The sequence below is a fragment of the Adiantum capillus-veneris genome, chromosome 4 (genome assembly GCF_014529385.1).
Source record: "Adiantum capillus-veneris isolate H3 chromosome 4, ASM1452938v2, whole genome shotgun sequence".
Classification (NCBI taxonomy): Eukaryota; Viridiplantae; Streptophyta; class Polypodiopsida; order Polypodiales; family Pteridaceae; genus Adiantum; species Adiantum capillus-veneris.
This window is the reverse complement of record NC_140934.1, coordinates 14,173,993-14,182,657: the sequence shown is the minus strand read 5'-3', so window position 1 is coordinate 14,182,657 and position 8,665 is coordinate 14,173,993.

Below are 8,665 nucleotides of genomic sequence, written 5' to 3'. Positions count from 1 at the left end.
TTGAAGAGGTCTTCTTCTCACATTTGCCACCATAGCTTGGCATTGTTAGTGAGTTTATAGCTAGCCAGCCTAGACTGATTTTTGGGGTTGTTTACACAAGGATAAAGTAGTCATTGAGGGCTTTGATCCATGCCTTGGTATCTTTAGCACGTCACTTCCTTCCCCAAAGAATGAAGCCGATGTCACTTGTTTCAACAACATTTTTTGCTCGTCATCCCACCCTAGGGAAACAAAACGTTCTTAAGGAAAAAATCTTGGCTTGAACCGGTGTTTTGAAAAGACAACACATAAAAAGACTCAATTGGTTTCTCAATTAAGAGTACTCAAATTGCAATGTCCAAGATTTGGAGATGTACAATCTTAAGAGTTGTTGTAGCCATTGTTTGTAAGGAAGATTATGAAACCTCAACGATTGAAAAACTATTAGTTTTGAAATATTGTTACAAAAAAGTATGTTATTGCTTTAAAAAATTGTATTTACATCAATGCAATTTGAAAATCCGTGTTTGTAAGAGATATGGGTGAAAGAGTGGATTGCTATCTACTAGGTCAAAATTGGGCATGCACACACACGCGCGCACGCGCACACACACGCGCGCACGCGCACACACACACATGCTTACTCACATATAGAGGAAAAAGAAGAATAATAAGAGGAAGGAAATAGCTAATGTTGGAGCATTAGTACCAAGAGATCTCAAAGGTCTATTTGACAATTCTTGAGCTTGAGAGAGAGAGAGAGAGAGAGAGAGAGAAGAGGAGGAGGAGAAGGAGGAAGATGAAGAACAAGAAGAAGGATGAAAGAAGAATTTTAGTGTTGTAGGAGTAATCCCAAGAGATCGCAAAGATTCGTTTGATAAGCCTAAAACTCAGCTCTTTGTGTGTTTGTTTTGGAATTTATCCCTATATTCAATACCCTGAACTAGAATAGAAAATTACAGTGAGAACACCATGGATCATAACATATAAGGAAATTGGGACACTGACTCTCTCACTTTGTGTGACACACGTACCAAACAACACCACGACGATGAAGTAAACATAAGCAACAAAGCTCTTGCAAGGGCATGCAAGGAGCCATGCAAATGTGGGTACCAAACGATATTCTCTAACATAACCCAACACATCTTTGGATACCAAAGAAGAAATCGTGAATCTATGGTGGATACACACAAGAACCATTCATGGAGAAAAATGACATAGTAGAGCTTGATTATTGAACTTGAAACAACTACAAAGGTGCCTCTTATATAGGCATAGGCTAGAGCTTGTTGCTTACATCATAGATGAGGTATGAGAGAGCTCAAGGATCAGCACTCCAAATGGGGAGAATCAAGTGGAGAACCCATATGCACCCTTTTAAGGGTTGTTTTGACTTATCTCTTGGCTTCATATGCAAGTGGAACATGTGTAGAAAGACCCATGGGCTATCTACCTATGTATTAGCATCATCTGGGATGGAAAACATGCATAAATAGCTAGATAAAGGCTCCATACTTATGTGCAAAATATGTCACACACTCCACCCCGAGTGTGTCATATATAGAACTCAACAAATAAAATTTGTCCTCCCCTAGAGAGTTTAAACAATAGGGTGTAGGAATTCAAATGTCTATCTTAGAGAATTAACAATAGGAATGGATGCAAATGCCTCCCCTTGACGAGTGTATTCCATCAAGTTTTTGGCTACAAAATGTTGGTGCTTTAGAGTATGCCATCGATGTAGCAAGTGTTGGCCTCACCATCTTTGTCATCACAATCTTGAGATGCCATATTGATTTTGCTTTTATTGTTGGAGTTTCTATCTTGATCTCTATCTTTGAATTTGCTTCTACTACTTGTGCCAATATCTTTGTTCTTATAGAAACAAAACTTTGATGAGTGTGTGTTCTTCCCACATATGTTGCATGGGTTGATCTTGTAGCAATCCTTTAACAAATGGTTGTCTTCTCCACAATGTTTTTCTTCTTGTTATTTGTGATTGTGTATGCTCCATTAGAGGTTCCGTCATCGGTGCTTTTTTCATGCTTCTAAAATTTGGTCGTATTCATCAGGAAGATCTTTAAGTAGAACCACTACTTTGTCTTCTTAATCAATTGGTGCTTTAATGTAAACAAGTTCTATGCAAATACTCTTTAGACTATTGATGAGGCTAGAGATGTCTTCTTCTTCTTTCATCATTAGCCTATATAATTGCATTTTGAGTGAGCTTTTAGAGTGCTTTGCTTTAGCACCAAACATACGTTCCAATGTTTGCCAAGCTTTGAGAGCAGTGGTCGCTTCATCCAAGTAGTGCACAAAATTATCGTCTACTGCGATGAGAATTCCTGAGATAGCCCTTCAATTCTACTTACCATGTATAAAAACCTGTGCAGTCAAATTTGTATAGGTTTCCCTTCCCCATGGTGCACCCTTTCATGTGTGAGGAGAAGGAGTTATTGCTTTTGGTGTTGAAAGGGCATTGTCTCCGTTTACCAAGGATAATGAAAAAGGGTGATCTCTTACAAGAGAATTCACATGCATTTCAAAAATATTTTACATTGGATTCGTTTTATGTGGGATGTTGCCTTAGCAAATTTAACCTCACATTGGGCTTTGGAGGGTTTACTTCCGTGGGAAAGTATTCTTAGCTGTGAATAGCAGGGCTACTACCAACATGAAAATAGCCCCTTAGGTTGGGTGGTTCAAAAGGGGCAAAAAAGCTTTTTGTAGTGCTTGTCCCAAGGGAAGTTGCCATTGGGCAGGTTGGCATGGCTACTATCACTCAATGAAAATCCGCCCTTGTACGGGGTTGGTTGTGGACGACCGAAAGCAAAGAGCGAGAAAGCTCTCAACCAAATTGTTTGGAAACTCGATTGGTGCCTTGGTCGAAGCAAATCCAATTAGACCATTTAGACGCAGTCTGGTCGGCATAGTTGGCTAAGGAGATCCGGTCGGCCAACAGGCCATTCCAACCCAACCCCATAGTAATCTAAATTTGATGTTGAGCTTGGCATTCACCCACAATCCCACATGCCAAAAAAGGCAAGTAGAGGACTTGAGCCCGCGTTGATAGGGTCAACACTCCATGTATAGTGGGCTAACCACTAGATTCATTGCACTTGCATGTGGAAGGCCCTGAAATTCGGCATGTAGACTCGAACTATGCAAGGGTTCACACACATGGAATCTTCCAAGATTAGGATTTCAACTTTAATATGCTAATAACATTAAAAAAGTGTGATTAAGGACTCATGTGAAAGTTTTAACAAAGTGCTTTAAGCAAAGCTTTTTTACTAATTGAAAGTGGCAATAATTGATAAAGGCTAATAAAATAAAGTCACACCTAAAGTGAAGAGGATTAACCTAATGGATAATGAGAATGGGCACTTATTCTACTCAACATTAATCCCCAATCAATAGACATACCTTTAATGAGCTGATCAAGAGTTAATTAAGGATTATTCACAGAGAGAGAGAGAGAGAGAGAGAGAGAGAGAGAGAGAGAGAGAGAGAGAGAGAGAGAGAGAGAGAGAGAGAGATTGAATGGAAACCAAAAGATTGTGTGTGTCCGGGTGCGCATGCACAGACTAGTCTAGCATAGATAGGGGTAGGTTAGGATCAAGAGGGTGATTAGGAGGTACTAGCCACACTAATAGCTTTGATACGAATTGTGAAGCTATGATACACACAAGAATCATTCATGGAGAAAAATGACATAGTAGAGCTTGATTATTGAACTTGAAATGACTACAAAGGTGCCTCTTATATGGGCATAGGCTAGAGCTTGTTGCTTACATCATAGATAAGGTGTCAGAGAGCTCAAGGATTAGCCCAAATGGAGAGAATCAAGTGGAGACTTATGTGCACCATGATAGGGGTCGTTTTGATCTATCTTTTGGCTTCGTATGCAAGTGGAGCATGTGTAGAAACACCCATGGGTTATGCACCTATGTATGGGCATCATTTAAGATGGCAAAACATTCATAAATGGCTAGGGAAAAGCTCCATACAGAGGTGTGAAATATGTCACACACTCCAACATAAACAACCTTCATGCACAATTATAACATGACCATTGCATTCAAATCAAAGCTAATTTTTGAGACAAAGGAACAAACTACACAAACCCAAAATAAAGCCCTTCCGCCACCTAAACCTCAAAATTACATAAGAACTCCACATCAAACCTACATTTGGAAGCCTAAGTATAAGCCAACCTTACCAAAAGGTAAGCGGCTATCTAACAAAGTTGGGGATAAAATGTTGCAGACATTTATCTTTGAGCCTAATTCATTGTGAAGACAAAACTCTTTAGCAAAATTCCTTTGGCAATGTGCTCAATACCTTCCTCTTGCACAACATTTCGCTATCGTGTGCATTGAGTGTCATTTTGCTATTGTGTTCATTGATTGTCATTGCATGGTAGAGCCAACCAAGGCTATGCATAGAAACGACTTTTCTTCTCATACACGTGTACAAGTCCCTGTGGGGGGGGGGGGGGGGGGGCAAAGGGAATCCATTGCAAGGACATTCTCTCTCTCTGTCTCTCTCTCTCTCTCTGTCTCTAAATGATAGCATTTTAAAAAAACGTACTTTTTTAAGTGTAGAGAAAGAGAGATGTATATAGAGAGAAGGGAAGGCTATTAAATTTTAGCTCTCTCAGAGTTCTCTTGACACTTATGTCTCTTTATCTCTATCCCTCCCTCCCTCATGTCTGGGGTAAATCCCTAATAATTTTCCTTTCTAAAGTTATAACTAAAGGGGTGGGATATAAGTTTCACTAGAGGGGAGAGGGGGAGAAGAGATAGAGATGTATGGAAGAAGAGGAATATATATTCCCTCTTTGAAGTCTATCACCAATAGCATATATTTCATTGACATATATAGATATATGTTTTTATGAATACATAAAATGCAAACATTGCTAGCACAATGTATGTAAATTCCCATCTAATGTCAATTGCTAGTTTGTCTTTGATATTATGAGACTTAGAACCTTTTCAATTAATTCATATCAAGTTTATATAAACTCACATGTTGCCATCAAGAAATATTTGATGAGTACTTGATTTTTGTTCCCTCTTATGGTGTTAGGTTTATTTGAGGTTTATAAACAAGGAGAATCACGTAGGGTATTTACATAAAATAATGAAAAAAACACAAAAGAGAGTTTTACTAAACAACAAATTTAGCCATAGTGTGTTTTCAAAAAACCTTGAAATAACTTATATGTAAAAAAGTGGTATAACAATTTCATTCATTGTAGCTCTTCTAAGTTTAAAAAGGAGGGTCATAATTACCATACACTGTAAGTTCTGAGATTCTTTACTTGCAAGTGGCATATCTTTTTCGATAAAGAGTGGATCTTCCAAGAAAAAAAGAATGCAAATTTTTGTATTCTCTTTCTTTGCCAATGGAAGGGAAGAATATTTTGAAAACTTCTTCTTCTCAACTCATAGTTGATATATGTGGGGAAAATTTTTAGTTTGTAGTATTGTATCTATTTACAAGGGAAAAACAAAAAATTGTTCTATTTGAGAAGTTTATCAGAGCCATTGACAAGAGGAAGATGAAACTTAAGACATGAACCTTTTCTTTTCTTAACTTGAACAAAGAGACCATAATTTTGAGTGTAAGACTTGGATTTTGAGTTCTAGACTAGTCTAAGGCACTTTTGATTGAAGATTTGCATAGATTTCATTAGTTTTTTGTTGTTTGCATAATTGGATTGTGCGTGTATTTGTGTGTTTGCATGAGAGAGAGAGAGAGAGAGAGAGAGAGAGAGAGAGAGAGAGAGATTTATCATCCTTGAAGGTCAAATATGATATATGGGACCAAGAGAAACATATCATGTGGGGTGTGTGGAGCTAATAAGTGATTCTTTCTTCCCAAAAATTGTAGATATGAGTGTCATAGTTGAAAGTCTACATTGTGGTTGGGAGAGGAATGTGTGTAAGCAAAGCTTCATGACTGAAAATGTGGGAAAAGCAAGCTCTCATGCGATCAAAAGCTGAGCTAGATGGTTGTGATAGTGTGGAGGATTGCACTCAGTAGAATTCACATGCCATCGTTTTCTTTTCAAAAAAAGAAAACCATTTGAAAAGAAATTGCTAAGTGAAATGAGATCTGCAGAATGAAAATTTGCACAATAGGAAAATTGTCACTGTATTGGAGAAAGAATCTAGTAAATCTAAGCCTATTACAAAGCAACGTAGAAGCAATAAACACCCTTCACTGCAAGTTCATGCATGCTTTATGTGTTGTCGTGTGGTTCCACACACTTAGATAGCAACTTGAGCATGTAACGGTGGGCGTGGCTTCCTCATTCCAAGAAGAAGATCGTTTTGTAGTTAAGAGAAACATATGTGGTGCGATGTATGAAGCATGAACCCCCGTTCTCCCAAGCCGTGAAATTGCTGCTATAAAAAATCCGCGTTCATCATAGAGTCTATTAAGGAATCATGATGCAAGTGTAATGCATCCCATCTTCCAAACCACTTCTTGATGTCTTGCATTCATCTTAAACTTTGATATTTTTCATCTTTTGAATATTTTTACTCGATTCCCATGCAATGCTTCAAATTTGATGTGAAGGGTTTTGTTGTTTCTTGATCGTGTATGGCTCTTTCCATACCATAACCTCATAGGGAAGTGATCCCGCCTCAAAAAGTAAGAAATTGTATGGTGTTTGTGATGATATGAAAAAAAAAAATCTTTTGGACATTGTCAAAATCTTTCCAAGTAGACTTAGAGATGCTACCACCCCATTCTTCAACTCCATAAAGAAGTATTGGTGTGATCACCAATAAAAAAGTTTGATGGCACAAATTTTACAATTTGGAAGTAGCATATGCTTATGTTTGGGTCAACAAGGGCTAGGCAGTGCCATTGAAAGAGTAGAGGGAATGCTTACACTAATGATTAGTGGGAAGAGCTGGATGCCCATGCTATGGCCATGATTAGATTACTTCTTGGCAAGACCATATTCTTCATCATTATGAACAAGACTACAACACGAGATCTTTGGGACACTCTATGTGCAACTTGGGATGGAAAGAGTGCTTCCAACAAAGTCTTCTTGATGGAAACTTATGTGTTTGAATATGATGGAAGGTAGCAGTGTAAATGCACATTTGAATGAGTTTAATAGCACATTTTCTCAGGTGACATCAAAAGGGTTGGGTTTTGATGATGATGAAATGAAATCCATTTTCTTGTTGTCCTCTTTGTCTTCTTCTTGGGATACATTCAATATTGTGATTAGTAACTCCGCACCAGGCGGTAAACTGAAGTTTGATGACGTTATTAGTGCATTGCTTCACTAAAGAGATTATATGTCAATCTCTTGATAGTGGTGGGCATGGAGATGCATATATGGCAGGTGGCCATAATCACCATAGGTAAAGAGGTGGACGTAGTTGCAGCCACGATCATTCACAGGATCGTAAGGATTTACACAATCGTAGCAAGAGTTGAGGCCATGATTTAAGATATATGGAATGCTATCATTGATATTATAGCCCATCCTCTCTAGAGTTGAAGGATATTACCCGAGTGAAACCAGAAATTTGTTCAGAGCCAAACCCTCCTCCATCGGAAAACAAGCTTCGTTGTTGTGACCAAACGAACATATACTTTGACCAAAATAGTCGTAGATATAGAGGAGAGTCTAGCATCTATGATGCCTTGGGTCCTGAAACCACAGAAGCCCATATCATAGGAGACCCATGGGATATAAAATATCAGGGCAAAGATAATGCTATCTACAACTTGATTGGGGAATAATTTGTCATGTTTCAAGGAGATACATAGGAAACTATGCAGAAGGTTTACAGATGCCAAATGTCAACAGTGCTACCCAAAGTGTACCTTCACAGTCCCAGAAGGTGAGACTAAATTAGTGCCAAACAATTTTGAACTCTTACAATGAAGCAGGCTATAGTGATCACCCTAGGAAGGGGGGAGCTGCAAATCCATCAAGCTCAGCTTATGTACCGGGAAATGCTACACCAGTTAGAAGTCCTAGAGCTTCTAGCCAACAAACCCCTCCAAAGCAAAAACCATTGGAAGATCATATGGTTGTTGGAAGTTTCCCACTGACCTAGATCCCATCAAATTCTGTAAAAAATTTCTTCTTCGAAGATCATCGAGGACAAAAGTTTCGGTTGATCTCCACAAGTCAAAGTCAAAAGCCGAGAAATCCCATAGTGTTCAAACAGTTGCATGAGACCAAGCTCGCATATGTATATCAAGATGCACATGGTAACGAATATCAGCAAGATCCTGACCTTGTACAAACCCATGTGGATGGTACGACTGAAGTCAAAGACTATCTGAAGATGATACAAACCCTCAAGTTTTCAGAACAGGTGACAGAAAAATCAAGATCAACGAAAGCTAAAGTCCAGAAAGATACACAAAGGTCACACCAAAATCTCTTCGGAAGAAACAGATTCTGCAAGAAAGTACAATGGATCTTCTAAGATCAAAAGATACTCAAATGCAGGCACAAATGCTCAACAATTGCAAGAAAAAGGTGCGATATTACAACAAAACGAGCCAACATCAATTGAAGCAGGTGATCAAAGCAAAGAAGATGCAAATAAAGCTCAAGCAAAGGACGCTGCCATAACAAAAGCAGTCAATAAAGAAAGAAATCCTAAGATGATCAAGTGCAACATTG